This window comes from Mastomys coucha, unplaced genomic scaffold (assembly GCF_008632895.1).
Source record: "Mastomys coucha isolate ucsf_1 unplaced genomic scaffold, UCSF_Mcou_1 pScaffold23, whole genome shotgun sequence".
NCBI lineage: Eukaryota > Metazoa > Chordata > Mammalia > Rodentia > Muridae > Mastomys > Mastomys coucha.
This window is the reverse complement of record NW_022196906.1, coordinates 23103134-23119876: the sequence shown is the minus strand read 5'-3', so window position 1 is coordinate 23119876 and position 16743 is coordinate 23103134. Positions and strand designations below refer to the sequence as shown.

At 40.2% G+C, this 16743-nt stretch overlaps 1 protein-coding gene across 11 annotated transcripts in view; it reads left to right on the top strand.

Moving 5' to 3' along the window:
- Ntm (neurotrimin) overlaps nucleotides 1-16743 on the top strand; it is a 958983-nt gene that overhangs the window by 851938 nt on the left and 90302 nt on the right. Inside the window, exons 7-10 of one of the 11 annotated variants that reach the window (XR_004111445.1) lie at nucleotides 4217-4354; nucleotides 6809-6867; nucleotides 7235-7466; nucleotides 10052-10368. The exons of 6 other annotated variants lie outside the window; for them this stretch is intronic. The gene's annotated coding sequence lies outside the window, so the exon portion shown is untranslated. Of the gene's footprint in view, nucleotides 1-146; nucleotides 280-4216; nucleotides 4355-6808; nucleotides 6868-7234; nucleotides 7541-8060; nucleotides 8116-10051; nucleotides 10369-16743 lie in introns of those variants that run through there. 4 more of the 11 variants (XR_004111444.1, XR_004111447.1, XR_004111446.1 and 1 more) reach the window with 4 other exon arrangements.

The following is a 16743-nucleotide window of genomic DNA, read 5'->3' as shown; positions in this document are numbered from 1 at the left end:
CAGGCAAGAAGACCATTTCTAAACAGACTCCAAAGACAGCCAGCACCAGCTGGGGCCTGAAAAGTGTCCCATTAGACCAACTGAGGCTTAGGAGTTCATGGGTAGGATTTGACAAGAACCAGCAACCACAGTGCTTTTTTCATTAGGTCATCAAGTGTACAGTGCAGACTTTCTACAGACATCCAACCTGGTCAGTGGCCTTCACTTTCTGTGGTTTGGGTTATCCTTAGCTAACTGTGGTTTGGAACTATTAACGGAAGCTTCCAGAAATAACCAAGTGTAAGTTTAAAGTTGTTTGTTATTCTTAGTCTGATGAAGCTGCATTCCATCCAGATCTTTGTTGCCTGAGACACAAATCTATTTGTCCTGCCTGTCCATGTGTTTGCTACCTGCCTGTTAGACACTAAGTAGCCCCCTGACTTGTAAGACCAACTGTGGTGGTGTCACTGTATTATGTCCAAGTACAATGGCCAATTATAGCCTACCCTGACAAGAAAATTTCTGTGTCACCCACCTCACTTTATCCCATTACGAATCATCTTCCACCATTGCATAGTACAGGGTGAGGTTTTAAGAAAATGATAGTTCTTTTATAGGTTGGTTGCAGTATACTGTTAAAATGGCCCTACCTTGTTATCACTCCAGTCTTTTATTTTATGTATTTTATAAATTAAGCTTTGTCATAGGTATGAGTGTATAAAGGGCAAACTTATACAGCATAGGATTGAAATCAGTCTATGGCTTCAGGTATCATCTAGGGATCTTGGAATGCATCCCATAGATCACAGAGGGCCAGTTTTGGATCCTGAATCTTTTCTTGACTTCTAATGACTACATTTTTCTTGGAGTCTACATAGCAGACAGACTTTCCATCATTTGATAATAACAATCACTAACAGTTTATGGATGCTTAAAAATGTGCTAGGCTTGCTTCTAACCATTTACACAAAGTGTCTGTTCCTCATGACAACAGTGAGAGACAGGTTTTATTATTAGCCTACTCTACTAAAAAGAATTATCTTTTCTCATTCAAATGAGCTTTATGAAGGTCAAGCAAGTGGAAAAAGATCAGGCAGCTCCACAGAGGCTAGATTCAGTTTAAGGCAGTATGTGTCCAGAATGCACACATTGGACTAAGGTCTTGATTCTTTGAATAGATCCTGGATTACTGCTAACATCAGATGCACCTAGTCCATATTCCAGACCTACAAAATCAAAGCATGAGGGTATGTTCAAGGAGTTTACATACATTGTGCATTGTGAAGCATGCTCAGGGTTGAGAGTCATTGCTGTGTTGTAAGCTGGTTATTCACTTGGAAAAAACTGCTAACTACCTAATTCTCATAGATACCCCAATGCATGGGAACTCTTTTTACTTTAGAACCAAAGCCAGCAATTTACAATTTAAAAGTAATTACACCATTGATGCAAAATTCTAATCAACTCAAATTTTGCAAGCTTTCGGACTACCAAATCTCTATCAATGTACATTGATTTTCAGCTCACGATTTCTTCTTGATCTTTCATGCATGCCTGCTCTCTGGTTCCTGCCATCCTACCCATCCAGAGACTATGGTCCTCATCTGTTCACTTTCTCATGATATTCTTGCAAATCTACTTTTTCTACACTGAACACAGTTGGAGCCTGATGCTCATGCTCAACAACTCTGCTCCATTTCCATTCCTCTCCTGGGACATCAGACTCCTTTAAATGTTGAACATCTCTGTTGGCATCTCTGAACAAAGACCATAGCCCTGAGCATGTAGCTGTGGTCCCTTCTCCCATCTCTTCTCTAACTGAGTCTGTTTGTGTGTACGTTTTGCTATCTCAGCCCAACCTCTACCCCCTGTTTCCCTTCATACACCTGGATAGCCCCGATTCAAGGGATTGATGAGGCTGCTTGCTATCTGACTTGATTTATTTTTTCCCTTATGTTAAATACTATCATTCACTTGCACAATAGCATGCCTTCTGTTTTGATTGTTATTATTAGGTTGTTTTACACTTTAAAAGCTTCAGATATGAAAAGAAATTGCCAGATTCCAGGGTTTGTTTTTCATTATCTGACTTCATTCAGCTTCATGATATGCCTTGTGGGTTTTTGGCATAGTTCATCTTCCTAGTAGTAGAAATGCTTTTCTTACCAGAACCAGGACAGGCAGAAGAGACTGAGAAGAATCCCAATTCAGTTTCTGTTGACAGGCCTCATGCACTCCACAGCTCCTATTGCCAGAAGAGCCAGCCCACTGCCTTTCAGTCCTGAGCCCTGAGTATGCATTCCCCTGTAACTTCGAAGGTTCATTTTAAAATTTTTTTTTTAATTTACTCCCTCTTCTCCTCCCAGTACCACCCTCACACTCTCCTTCCCCATCCCCTTTTCCCATCTCCTGTGAGAAGGGAAAGTCTCCCATGTGTATCAACCTGCCCTGGCACATAAAGTAGCAGCAAGACTAGGAGCATCCTCTCCCACTGAAGCCAGAGAAGGGAACCCAGCTAGGGAAAAGAAATGTAAAGGGATGCTAGAGTATGCTTGCAGATGAGAGCCTAGCATAACTGTCCTTTGAGAGTTGTTATGCAGCAGCTGATAGAAACAGATATAGAATGATCATCCTTTCTCTTTAGCTCCCAACAAAAGTGACTATATCTTTTCTCCTCACCCCCAAACCTCAATTTCTAAAACACAAACTCTTCTTCTCTTTTTTGGACCTAGGATTAAAAAGAATGGCTTTATCCTGACAGTTTTCCTAAAATAGACTCTGGACTATCCCTGCTTAGCCTCATGCAACCCATGAGGCCTGTGCTTCTCTCTCAGTTCCTGTGTGAATGTACTTTCTTTCTCGAATGTCTTCCTATAGTAACCTTGGTTATAGATATTTGGCCACTAACCTGCATGAGAAAGGCAAAGGGCTTTCTCCTCAATCTATTATGTGTCACATAATACACCATTATAGGGAGAAAAGTAAATAGAGAAGGTTGATGTATGTTGCCTCTAGGGAAACCTTTGATGAAATAATGTTAAGTAATTAACTTATTTATTCAAGAATTTCTTATTGAATGGAATATAATGGCACCTTTCTATAGTCCAAAACCTGGGAAGCTAAGATAGGAGAAACAAGAGTTCATGGCCAACCTAAGCTCCATAGTGAATTACAGACCAACCTATGCACATAGTCAAAAATCTATACATTATAAACATTCTTACTTGTGAAGGGGAAGTTCTCCAAGCACTAGAGATATGTGAGAAAACAAAGCAGAGCATAGCCAAGGCCACATTGACCTTCTGTGCTAGTAGGCAAGATATGGCAAGAACCTCAGGTAGCTAATTCTCTTAATGTACATCTAATTATTGCAAAGCAGGATGAGACACAGAGAAATAATGTACATGTTGATGTGATAGGCCTAAAGTAGTATGGGGTGGAATATTTATACTTTAAAGTTGAAGCAGTGAGCACAGTCTTGGCTCCTGTGAGGTGTAGATTGTAGAGAGATACAACAACCCATAAATAAATGTGTATCTTGGTGTCAGAAGAGAGAGAGAGAGAGAGCTAAGGAGACAATATAACTGAGATGAATAAAGAGCACGTGGTATTAGAATCTTCATCAGAGTATTGAAAGCCAAAAGACAATAAGGTACTATACTGAGCAGATAGAAGGAATTTAAACCATGTTCTTCTAGACAGAGGCTTTAGGGACTGCCAGGGGTGTATTTGGTATACATGGAAAGCTAGAATATTGACCAAAAGAAATGGCAGAATTTAATTGGAAGAAGGTTAAAGTAATAGTGTAGACTATGGTGGTAGTATTAAAAATGGTGAGGCTGTTTAATCTTGAATCTGTTAAAAATAAAACACAGCTAAAGCCCACTGTGAGGAAAAGGTAACAATCAGATGTATCGCCTTGTGCCAATGGTGACTAGTGGATATTTCTATCTACTAAGAACTGCAAGAAAAGCACATTCTAGGAAACTAGAGGTTAGTACTTTAGATACAAAAATAGAAATGTTTAGTGGACATATGCCTATACCTAGGCACAGGAAGGAGCTAGAAAAACAAGTTAGATGTTCAATGTGTAAAAGCCAAACTTGGCTAATTTTTTATTTCATTTGAAAAGGAGAGACAGTGAGAGAGAAACCACAAATATACAGAATAATGACTGGGTAACAATCAGGGATGCCAGATGGCAGACTTGGCTCATAAATATGTCACCTGTATTTAGAGCAGAAATGCAAGACTTGTGTGCGGACCCCAACAAACAGCAAAGGAGAAGGGGGCTTCAGCAAATACTTCTGAGAGGAAGAGACAGTAAAGATGGGAAAGAAGTGTACAAGCCAATGAAGACGAAATTGTCTGAAAGGTAGAACTGATTAATAATACAAGCTTTGCTTAGATATTGATTGAAGTTGAAACAGAATTGGCAAAATTCAGACTGGAGTCATTTTGATAAGAGTAACAGACATGTCACAAGGCTTGACTCCTAACACTGCAGATAAGTAATGGCTACCAGGAGAGGGAGAATCTCCCCATAGTAGTTTCCCCAATCCCAAATGAAGCAATACTAAATGGAGGATCTCTCTCTCTCTCTCTCTCTCTCTCTCTCTCTCTCTCTCTCTCTGTATTCATATATTTAAGAATGTCATGGATTTGAGATAAAGTAAGAGTGAAATGAGTGGAGTTGAAGAGGGAGAGAGAACTGGAAATAATGCAAATATAGTTCTCATGTATGAAATTATCAAGAAATAGAAATAAATAAATAGAAAATTATAAAAGAAATAATAAATAGAAATAAAAATGGAAAAAAGTCAACAGATAATTCAGGGATGTGAAATGGAGAAAATGGACTGAAGGAGGTGAGATACAATAGAGTTAGAAGCCGTATAATAAAGTACAACAGGATAAAGGGTCAGGATCCAGAAGGGAGTGTGAAGTCAAGAATATATTTTTCCAGAGTGTGGTCTGCCACTTGGCAACCCTGGATCCTTCCTGGTCATTGTTCTGTATAATCATGCTGCTTCTTACTCAGTGTCTCTCCTTTTCAGATGAAAGAAAAGTTAGCCAAGTTTGGCTTTTATTTATTTAACATACAGTATGCCTTCATCACCAGTGAAGCAACACCCAAAATTTGAGGAGACATTTAGGGTATCTGGGAATTTATTGCTAAAGTTACAGCGCTTCAAATGCAACAGGCTCTCTCTGCAACTAGGTCATTTAGAAGTGAGAATGTGTGCTGCCAACTCAAATGAGGATCACTGGGGATGGATAGCTGCTAGCCCTGTCTGAGATATTGCTTGAAGTGTGAGATGACTCATGGCAAGGGGCACAGGGACATGCTTAGATTTCTATTCATACCCAAATTCCTTTGAGACCAGTGGAGAATTTCTCAGCTTCCAGTATTTAACACCTCCCACCCCCAATCATATGCTCACACAGAAGAGGGTTTAATCTAATCCATCTTTCACCAAAGTCAGAGCTAGTCTTAGGAAGCCATCTATTCTGTCCCACAGATGACTGTAAAAGTGAAGTCTTTCCAGGTTTTGTTCTTTTTGCTTTTTGCGGTTGTTATTGTTGTTCTTGTTTTTGTTGCAGCTGATTTTTGTTTATTTGTTTTAAGTCAGAATTTCCCTTTGTAGCCAAGCGTGGATATCCCTTGCTTGAGATTCCTTATTTGGACAATAGGAGGGGAAGGGGAGAGCCACACAAATACAAGGTAGTATGGACGAACATGGTCCATATCCTACTCAGGTCAGAGAGTTTGGGATTTAGAGTAAATATTTTAGCTTTGGACATATGTCCTGGGAGTTCTACAAACATCCCTACTGTCTTGTTATCACATGCCCACATACCGAGGTCTGCCTGGGAGAAGGCTGACAATCTCTACATGCAGAGAATAATGTCCGCTGACCAACTTTGAAGAAAACCCTCTTGCTATACCATAGCTACCCACTTCTAGCTTGGAGGTGATTTTTTGATGAAATGTTCTCTCAAAGCCCTAGTGATCCTACAGACATCATTTAGATGACCTTAGAACCACTGTTCCCTTGAAAACAGAAGCCCTCTAGTTGGGAAGGATGGGTTGTATAAGACACAAGACTGGGGAGCTTAGCTCCATCTCTATAGATATACCTCCTCAAGAGCTATAGCTCTTTGCATCTCAGACTGCCATGGTGAGTTTCACATATACACATTCTTAGACACCATTTCACTTTCTTTAGTGTTGCTGCCAAGCATACCCACTGACTGCCCTGCTATGCCCTTGAATGGCTGCATTCCTGAGTGTTGACACATGTTTTCTTTGTGGCACTTCCACAGGCCTCTTGATTTGGGTCATTCAGGTGTTGTCATGGAAATGACATCCTCAGTTGAGTGGAGTTGCACATGTTGTCATGGCTTTAAGGACCTCTTGATGAGAGCTCTAATTCTTTGTCATCATGTGGACAGCAGCAAGGGGTCCTGGGATCATTTGGCATGCTAGAATTGTCAGTTCTGTGCCTTAAGAGACAAGTGGATGCCATTTTAAAAATAGCAGCTACTTAAATGGCTCAGTTCTACCTCTGCATAAAAAAGAAATCTGAAGGGGGGGGGCACTGTAGCTCATGCTTGTATTCCCTCTACCAAACAGACTGAAGAAGGGTTGTCATGAATTCAAGGCCAGCATTGGTTGCAGAGTGAGAAAGTCCCATACGATGAAAAATAAAGTAGGAGAGGGAGAGAAAAGGAGAAGATTGAAGGGGAATAATCATGACTATTATCATTTTTATTGTCTCCTCCATTTCTAATTTATCATTGCAATTTCTTAATATTTTTGTTGTAGGTTGAGTCTGTTCTGGGCATTGTCCTAAATGTTTATATGTGTAATCCTGTCCTGATAAGGTCAGTGTTTTTACGAACTTTCTGATGAAGGAACTGTGATATAGAAGCTCACATACATAACTTGCTGGACAATTTACGCCACTATACAATGTGATAAGTCTCAGGCTCAAGCAGACAACATGGTTCTTAGGCTTGAGCTAAAGCCCCTCTTGGTCTTTCCTAATCATCAACAGCAGATATCAAAGTAGGCTAACCCAGCTGTTGAGCCAGTTGTTGTTAGATTATGATTGTAGCTAAAATCCATATCTTTATGTGTGGATTTTATATCACTTTTTAAGAAAAAGCAGTATTTTAAATTTATTCTTTGAGAATTCCATGTGCTTTGAATCATATTCTTCTCCTATTCCTCTTCTCCAACTCTTCCCAGGTCCTGTCCCAACACATTGTCCTCCTTTTTAAATTAATCTGCTGAATCTGATTCAACATGCATGTGGCAGCAGCTGCTTGAACATAGTCACCCTACCAGGGGTCATACACCTAAGAAAAACTGGGTCTCCTGTTGCTATCAGCTATCAACTGTCAATAACTCCCCAGCTAAGTGTGGTGATTGTATGAGCCTCCATTTACACTGGAACATTGATGGGCTTCACCTTGTGCAGGTAGAATCACAACTGCTTGGAGTTTTTGAGTCTAGTCACCCTGATATATAAAAGAGGCTATTTTACCCCAGTGACCCTGACCTCTGTTTTAACAACTTTTCTACTCTCTCTCCTTCCCTCCTTCCTACAATGTTTTTTGAGGTGTGTGTGTGTGTGTGTCTGTGTGTGTGTGTGTGTGTGTGATATGACATACCATATCCAACTTTCATGTTTTAAAATATTTTCATTTGATCCTCTAACTATATGAAGTCAGTATGGGTATGATAGAGCTTCACTTATGTTATAGTGGAGACCAAACTTGGGAAGATGGTAGTTTTACAAAGAAACCTAGCTTTCAAAATACATTATACTAAACGTGAGTCTGTGATTATACATGGATTCAGAACAAAGGGTAACTTGTATGCCTTACTGCACGTCACATCAAACTTCATGGCCCCAAACCTGACTCTGCAGAATGACATGGATATTTTGCTATATTTTCTGGAGATGAAAATGTCTATTAATCCTAGATAAGAAGGACACCATCAAATTGAAGAAAATATTCCACCCAAGTCCACTTTTTTGAACCAATGAGTTTATTGGGATTTTTTACAGGAACACAGGACACTCACACACAGCACTGGAAAAGCTCCTCTGTGTCTATCAGGTATATGCCTATATCTTCTAGAAGTTCCAATCCTAAATAATTGTTTACCTATTATTGGACTCCTAGGTAGGGTAAGAGCCTGATGAAGTTCTATTGAGCCCTCAGAGTCTTTCAAGCCTGCGTCTCTGGACCTTCTATGAAGGAAAACCAAAAGATCTGATATCATGAATGTCTCTTGAATGTGATTCAAGATGTTCTGATTCAAGTCTGCCACCAGTCACTTCTATCAATGAGAGAAGGAATAAATGGGAGGTTTCAGTATGCCATTCCAACAGCCATTTGTCCTTTCCAGTTCTCCCTTTTTAATTCCTAATCCCTACCATTCAAGTCAGGGGTGATTCAAGCCTTTACCCATTGCCTTAAAGCAGGAGAGGATCACCCTGTCTTCCGGTTGTTTCTATCCCGGTTGTTTTCCCATGCTATGCTATTTTGAGCAAGGCAGTGATCTACAGAGGAATGGCAGCACAGGTTACTTATGAACCTGTGTCTGAGATCATTTCAAGGAAAGGAAAATCACAAATGAATTACTTAGAAGTTGTCCTGTTACAATGCAGTGCAATGTCAAGGATGCTTGGCACCAACAGTTCAATCTTCTATTTGAGCTCAAGGATGGAGGGGATATGTTGAGTGGGAGAAGACAGTGATGTCAATGGTGATGTTAAAAGCCAGTACTAACAAGGACCTTTTCCTGTTCTTCTTCAATGCCAGCACTCAACTTGTATCAGCATATCTAATTTTTTGAAACACCACAGGAGAGAAAAAGAAAAGCAAGAAAAATGAGGCATGGAAATGTTAAATAATTTGCCAAAGTCAGTAAGCTAAGAAGAAACCGAGCTGGGAATAGAATGGTAGCCCCTGAATCTGTCTATAGACATAGGGAGCGTTGTTTCATGAGGATAGAGATCCATAATCAGTGAGATTCAAGACATGAATTCTGATTACACTACTTCCTAAGCAACTTCACTGTGGGCTCTTTGTCACTCTCCATCAACATTAACCTTATCTTATGTAGAGTGAGACCCAAGGCAGAAGGCATATAATGGTATTGCTGTAAGCATTCCATGAGGTAACACATGTAACATGTACCCTGTGTCCGGGACAAAGTAATATTTAAATATTAGTAGAAGAGGGATAGCAATGATGAAGCACAGATGAATAGTGGAAATTATAATAATAGTAGGATTTGTAATTGCCTATCCTTAACAATATTTTTTCTTCATTTTAAATATGAACACACTGTTCCTATCAATGAATAAAATGACTTTTATGACAAGCTAAGATATGAACGCCCATCTCCAATGTGTTTCCATTTTATCTAATGCAAAATTTGGCTATTATTGTTAGTAGAGTTCTTGGTACAAGGTTAATCACTACATGTGAACTACCCCCTGAATCCCTCCCTGTTTTCCCTAAGATCAGACCCATAACTCCTCAGGTATATCCAGTATGTACTGAAAGTGCATTAAATAAAGGTAACAAATGCCTACTTGTCTGTTAACATCCTTCCTTTCACTGGTACAATGATACATTCACAACCAGCTGCCTCTAACTCACAAATAAACTGAGGTTTAATGAAGGTTGAAGAAAGTAACTGAAATTTTTCTGAGAGCATGCTTTGAACACATTTTCACAAATAAAAAGAGAAATAAAAACAATCGTACTTCTGCTCCAAAAGTACTGAATTAAGGTGTGCTCGTTTCTAGATAAATAATATCCTATACTACATTGTGTGCATTTATCTATAATCTAGAGTACCACCATATTAGGTTATAAGGACCGATAAGGTACCTCTGTCCTACTAAAACAAACACAACATGGTGAGGAAGCAGAGCAGGTGCTGTCCACAGGCCTTAGTAACGAAACCTTGCTGCAGTACTCATCTGATACTTTCCAGCAAACTCTGTGAATACTTTCTTGCACTATTTTCTTCTCTACCTAGCTAATAGATGGGGCCACAGGGCTCCCTGTGGGAGAAAGACTGAGCCTTGCTGCCAGCCTCCTTGGAAGTCCTGGCTGCTAGTGAGAAAGGCAAGGAGAGAGCCAGGAGGTTCACAGCAGTGCAGCTTTCAAGATCCAAGTCAGTTGCAGAGGGGAATCAGAAAGTCCCTGCTGCGTTGTGTCTCTCAAGCCATGTCTCGCCTCAGAGAGCTCTGCAGCTGGGAAGTGTTGAGAAGTCAGCCCTGCAGAGTTGTTACAATTCATACTGACTATAAACTTCCCACTGTGCAAATAAAAGACGGGCGGTGCTTGCCAAGTTTCCGGAGTGAGTGTAAGTCATTTTACCATCTGATGAAGTACACCATGATGGGAGACATTATGGGGAAGAAAGGAAAAGAGTCAGGAAAGCAAAAATGTGGGCTGGAAAGCTGGCATCATCAGTTGTCTGGGACTCAGTTACGAGACTGAGATTAGGCCCGCTGGCAGAACAAGAAGGGTTCTCCCCATCACTCACGAAGCTTGGTTACTTGTGGTCCACACCGGGGGAGGAAAACCTTCAAAGCAATACCCCAGTTGATCCTTTAACTTAACATCTAATCTCACATTCTAACTGGGGCAAGGGATCCTAGGGAGCAAAGATCCCTTTGGTCAGAACACTTGGTTGGGCTCTAATCTGTCAATTACTCAGTGGATGACCCTCAGCAAACCAATTAACCTCTCTGAACCTCTGTTAGTTCATCTGTAAAATAGGATGAGAAGAGGCACGATAGCAACAGAACATTGCAGGTGCTTTGTAAACACGAAGACAGTAGGCACCATTGTCCTTTATTAAAAGTTCTACATTAATCATGCATGTGCTCTGGGGCAATGCCAAGAAAGTCAGGGAGGCTGAGAGTAGAGGTGTGATCTTGCTACCAAGCAGCCATCCAAGACAAAGATGCTTTTGCATTTTTGCAACACAAACTCAAAAAGCAAATAATGGAACCAGTGTTTATGCCCGTTGTTATAACAACAGCAATTATCATTTGTTCTCATTATCTTTTGTTAAGTCTTACATTTATTTACACAGTGCAATTAATTTGAAAGTTCACCTAAGCATCTTACAAACACTGCAGAGGATGTGGTCCCAGGGAGGGAGGCAAGTTGAATAGAGTTGAATCTGAATCTCATTTAAAAAGAGCAGAAGAATAAGACACAATAGTGCAAGGCAGAAATCAAGAGGGAAATCGCAGGGCAAAACGGACTCTGTTGTTGCTGTGGTTGCCAATCCTGTCCGCTCTGGCCTCTGAAAGATTCAGTGCCACATGATTCAAAGTGCTGTCTTCTCTTGTCTGATTTCATGATGCTAAGAATTGACAGACACATTCAGTTAGACTAAATCTGATCTAATTTTTTGGACATGACAGTGCATAGTGGGTTTTGCATTTTTTAAAGGGCTGGAAATAATTAAAGCGTAGTTTGAAATTAGAAGGTTATTATCATTAAGTTAGTAGTTCTGGAGCCCAGCCAATCACACCCACTTATTTATGAATGCTTTTGTCTCATAATATCAGCTTTCTATCAGTGCTGAGGTTACATGACTCACAAACCTAACATCTCTATCCTCTGGTCTTTTGTAGTCCATGGAAACTGATTTCTAGAAGCCCTGCTGGTGGTTATCCTGGTACAGGTCCTTAAAATCCCTTTTTATTCAGAGTCTCTCCCTAACTGTTCCTTCTTCCAGTCTGTGAAGACCTTGTGGTTCTCATCTACATTCCAAACCTTTGAAGTTTCTGTCCTCCACAAGTGGCACATGCCACTTAAGAGAGCCTATAGCTATGACTGCCCTTCCATAGATGGCTTCCTATGCCCAGCTGTTTTCCCACGTTGATCTCTGTCCTAACAAGGCATATATCACCTAATCCCTGGTGAGGACTACTCTGTCAAATGATTCAATATTCTACCCATTTTGGTTTGAGTGGTCACTTTTTTTTTTAAGAGTGTAACAGAAGCACAATGCTTCCCTGGATCTTTATTTTGTGGTCAGATCCATGCTCAAAGCTTTTGTGTTGCATCTCCTTCCACCCATGAGGGAGTTTATTTGGATGCTGTTTTAGTCGGTTTTCTCTTGCTGTGAAGGAACACTCCAGTCTGGGGAAGTGTACCTGCCTCCTGGTCCTAGAAGCTAGGAAGTCTGAGATCAAGCAGCTGCTTCTACTGAGGGCCTGTTGTTTTATAGCGTCCATGGTGAATTATGAAGAGAGTGAATAGCATGAGGGGAGAGGAGAGGAAAGCCTAGAAAACCAAATCACGTTAAAATACCATCTTTGCAATAACTGACCTCCTCTCGCATGAAGGCCATTATCTCTTCATTAGAGACTATTTCTTGTGATGCAAATGCTTCCCACTACCTACACTGCACATCTCAGCACTGCCATGGATAGCAGGTTACTGCTATTTAGTTAGTTTTTCTATAGCTTTCTGTGGTAGCTTAGATGAGCCTGCTCTCACAGAGAGCCTTCCAAGCAGGTACCATCTTCTCACAAGGAGCACCTTGCATTAATTTGCACAGGCTAACCAGAATGGCCTATTGCAGACTTCCTGTATGCTCTGGGTCCAAACCCAGCACCTGCCTCACTTTTCTACCTTCCTCCCTGTTTCTGCCTGAAATACAGCTATAACATTAAAGTTACTTGTCAAGCAGACAGGGCAAGTCTCAAGTTTACTGGAGGATCCCGATCAAATGAGCTCTACCTAATTTAGTACCTTTTGTAAAAACTCTCAATGATCACCTAGATGAATAGTCCTCCAGAATCCCATCATTATGAGTTCATACTTTCAAAAACACTTACACATGAGACTAATGACAGTTTCACCAGCATGAGAGATGAATAAGTCTGTCATGGAGATTTATATTGAGATTGACTTTGTAGTCTTATCATTCACTTTGAAAAGTGAGCTTTGAGCTCTACATGAAAAAAAAAAAGAATTAGTGACTGTTGCTAACTGTTAGAGATGCTAATTATAAGTTTCTTCATAGCTTTCTACTTATCAAATATATGTTTACAAGTGTCATATAGTTATAAGCCAAACCTTTAGAAATAGATTTCAATTTTAAATTCCAAAGAGAAGTGACTGGAAGAAACTAGGCACTGAATCCAGAAAGCCTAAGCTTTTGGTGAATCGCTAGAAAGTGTGATACCTGAGGCTACTTCTAGCTTCAGGGAGGCCAGCATTTGTTCATTGCCTGCTCCCTTTCTCTGTGACTCATGGAATCCTTATTTTGCTAAGGTTTCTTAGGAGCAGTCATAGTCATACTGCACCCTGGCTTGTTATTAGCATGACAATTTTGGGGTAAGAAAACAGCTTATATTGTTTCTTTTAATGAAGAGAAGGTCTTCTCTGTGCCATTTCCTTAAGCCACTACTGGAGTAGTCTCTCAGTCTTCGAAGAAATGAAAACTGCTAAATACCTGCCAAGATGAACCAACAAGCACAGTATGTTATAACACACATGAATTGAGCTATAAGGGTGTGTGAATGTGTGTGTTTTATGCATGCTTGTGTGTGGAAATGAGCATGTACATGTGTGTTTTGTGTGTGTATGTGTAGGCATATTTTGTGTGTGTGAGTTCCCCTGTGTCTCTAGCTTCCAGTCTTTACTTTCTGCTAGGTCATAGCTATACTGAATTGAAGAGAGTAACACTGTAGAATTAACAAGCACCAAGAATCTAGTGATCTGGTTACACTGAGCTAGGACAGGAACTATCAAGATACATTTGCCCTTCATTTCACCCTTCTTTTATGAACCACATAAATCTTGCATATACTAAAAGAATCATTTGGGCTTTTTATCAGTGAGCTAAAGTAATATATGCTGAGCCATGATGGGACTCAGGGACCACCCAATCTAGAAGAATTGACACCTGACAGCCTAAAGTTGGGCAGGCTTCTATGAGAGTTTCACAAAATTCTATACAGGTTTGATTGTCATCCTAGCATTAGGGTCTTTAAGAAGTGAATCTCCTAAGAAATTTCTCAGTTGATGAGTATTATCCCTTGCATGTATAGTCTATCTAAGAAAGATGGTGTTTTTGACTAGTGTCACAACTACTTAACCACCACCTTGGGGGGGGGGTGTCATTGATGCTACTGTTACCAAGAGCCTTCAGGAAATGCATCTCCTGGAAATGCCTTGGAGCTGCTTAAAAATCTCAGCCTTCAAAGTTTTTGACATGTGTATGCTATAATTTTATCACACTCAACTAATTCATGAGGCTTTAATCCAAATGGCTGTTTACAAAAATAAAACCTATGCTTGGAAAGAGATTTTATGCTCATTGGAGTTATTAAAAAGCACCATTAACTAACTTTTCTTGAGGATTTATCCTCTGCCAACTCTGCTAAGGGTTCTAAAACTATGAACACATTTAATCTTGATAATGAGGTAAGTATCATTATAATCTCCATTCTACAGATAGAAACACTGAAGCCAACGTCTCATAATAATAATTTGTAGCGATTTTTCATTGTTCCTTATGGTGCCTATAGAAACTAATTTTATTTGGAAGGAAGTCATCATTTTAGAAAGATCTGTGGAGTCAAACTGTCTTGTATTCAGGACTTAGAATTTTGCATTTGTCACCATGTTTATTCATTTGTCAACTGGGAGTTGTATATATTTTTAAAAGTTGGATTGCTTAATTATTCTTTGTCAATTACAAGCATAAAGGAACATTTAATTAATAGGAGTGGTTTTATTACTAGTATAATGGTGATAAAATAATGGGGGGAGACATATATTCCAGAATAAAGTCAGATATGGACAGAGTAATAAAAATATTCTCAATCAAAACTAGAGAAGGGCCTCATGGTGCTGTTATGAAGAGAAAAAGAAGCCGCTGTGGGTTTTTGAGCTGTACTGCTGTTAATGAAATATAAAAAGTGCAAAAACTTTTTGAGACCTCCCTCCATTGCCTGCAATCTTACCCCCATTCTGTGAACTATGAAGTGGCTTTAGTGATGACAGAGTAGGGTGATGGTGAAAGGGGGTGACATCCAAGGCAGCTTATAAAAATCCAGCAGCTTATTTTCTTTTTTGCTGGGCACTCACTTTGATCAGCATGTGGAACTCAATGATATGAAGATTACTATACCAAGAGACTATCTGAGATTCCAGTAGAAAGATGAAGAGTTAGAGCCCAACACCCATACCCAGCTATTGCATATAAAACCCTGATGAAACCTACTTGGTTGAGCCCAGACAATGGCTGATTCATTTACAAAATCATAGAACGTCTGCTCTGGTCATTTGCGGGGACACTTGGCTTCCTACTTAGCAACAAATGACTGGGAACAAGTGCATTGTGTGAAGAAATGGCAAGAGGTCTGTGTAGATAACGTCTTGCTTTTTGCTATGGCGTTCACCTTCTTCTGGCTAACGACAAGGTGTTGAGAAAGGTCATAATCACAAGAGAGTCTTTGTAACCTCCAGAGTTTGATCAAGTTTTATCATCATTTTCCTTCTAAATCTCAGGCAGTTTTGCTGAGCCCCACATTTTTTATCAGAGTTCAGACAAGGTTTATAATCACAAATCACTGAAGGCATTCCCCAAGAACTAGCTCATTGCTGTGTCTGCTGTGGTCTACAGACTTTGTAAAAATGGAAGCAATTCTTTGGAGAATCTCACCTTGAAAAACACTTCAGTGTTCTAGCCCATGTGTTAACATTCTTACTTCTTCACAAAGGCCCACTTTGTCTCAGTGTCCCAGGCTGAGGCTCCTCAGGGAAGAAGACAGACAGAATCTTCAGGCAGAAGCCTGAAGCCACCATCCCTGTCATTTCTCATCAATCAGAAGGTAGACCTGCAGAAGCTTGGGGATTTTTTGCTGCTTCACAGCCAGAGGAAATCAGAGGCCACCTGGAGATTTGGTGCACTAGGGGCAGGGATAGAAACTTTATCCAGCTCTTGCAGCCAGTCCCAGGCCTTGACTCCAAGCAAATTAACTGAACCATTTCAACAGGCTGGAATTCTGTCGGCAACCCAACCATCCCCTTGTTTACTGTTGAAATAATTACTACTTTGCCATAATATTAGCTCTGAGCCGTGACTCCATTACCATTATCACCGGAATATTACCCATTTATTATCTCCCAGCAACCCTGCAAGATGAATACTGGGCTTCAGAGACCAATTGTTTTACAGCAGACAGGATCTTGGTGGGCATTGTTTAATGAGGGAAACGACATGGCGGCCAGCATTAATTTGGCTGCAGCAGACTCCACTATCTCACTGCTAACCTGTAAACCTCCAGTCTTTTTTATTCACAAAATGAGTTGCAGATGAACCTTCAAATGAGTGAGGATGAAAGATGTCTTTGGGAAGAACCTAAATGCTGGGAATGGATTAAGGAAAGGGTGAAGGAGAAAGAGTCAGTGCCCAAGGCTATCTGCAAGAGATAAAGAAGTGTATAGTTCACAGGAAGCAGGAATGGAGAATGACTTTCTTCTATTTCTTGAGTCCCAAAACTCTGGGGAAGATGCAAAGGTTATTTATGTGAAGGTTCAGCTGTAACTCATGTGTCTCCCTTCTGCAAACTGAGGAGCACACTCAGCTTTTCTGTCTGTCCTCTTCCTACCATGCACAAGTAAGGAAAGGCAAGGAGTAGGTAAGCAATGAGATTAGCTTTGGGAAAAAAGATAAGAGAGTATCCA